At 34.5% G+C, this 682-nt stretch overlaps 1 long non-coding RNA gene across 1 annotated transcript; it reads right to left on the bottom strand.

Annotated features, from left to right (window-relative positions):
• Positions 1 to 682, bottom strand: LOC138899471 (uncharacterized). Its single transcript, XR_011411134.1, has 2 exons — positions 646 to 682; positions 1 to 570 (listed from the first exon to the last, which is right to left on the bottom strand). It is a non-coding gene; the product is annotated as an uncharacterized lncRNA (long non-coding RNA).

Below are 682 nucleotides of genomic sequence, written 5' to 3'. Positions count from 1 at the left end.
TTCAACAAACAAACATTCAAATCCCATAATATCAAACCAAAACATTAGTTAAATTCTAAATATTCAATATCAAGTCTAAGTAGCTAATACACATCGACACTAATATAATAAAGTCTAAATATATATATACCACATCATCCAAATCTACCATAAAGGCTAAATATAAAATATAAACTTCCAAGAATAGTAATCAACCATAAATCACTACTACGCATCAGATTCAGTCTCTTCATCATCATAAGAGTGGAGCATGTATTTTTTCATGTATTTATCCATTCTAGCAATGTGAGCTTCGGCTGTTTCATATCGTTTCGACAGCAACTCAATCTGTTTTTGCATTGCTTCCATTTCTTCCTGATTTTGCACAGTAGGAGCATCCGAAACTAATGGCGATGGACGAAAAGAGGAATGTCGTTGTACTCCAAGCCCGTAAACTCTTCCTTTGAATACACCGCCTGCTACATTTGTCCATATTGAAGTCATATCATTGGGTGACGGTTGGATTGGGGTACCATCATCAGAAGTAGGTTGCGTCTCACACCATTCATCCAAGCTTCTATGATATCCATCCTGAAATAAAAGTAATAAGGATTATATAAATAAATTAATATCAAAGTGAAAATAGTCTTAAAGTTATGATCTTACATATTGTTCCGATGCACGTGTCTCAACCCATCCTTCT

The sequence above is a fragment of the Nicotiana tomentosiformis genome, chromosome 1 (assembly GCF_000390325.3).
Source record: "Nicotiana tomentosiformis chromosome 1, ASM39032v3, whole genome shotgun sequence".
NCBI classification, from domain to species: Eukaryota; Viridiplantae; Streptophyta; class Magnoliopsida; order Solanales; family Solanaceae; genus Nicotiana; species Nicotiana tomentosiformis.
The sequence above is the reverse complement of the archived record's forward strand: the minus strand, read 5'-3'. Positions and strand labels throughout refer to the sequence as shown.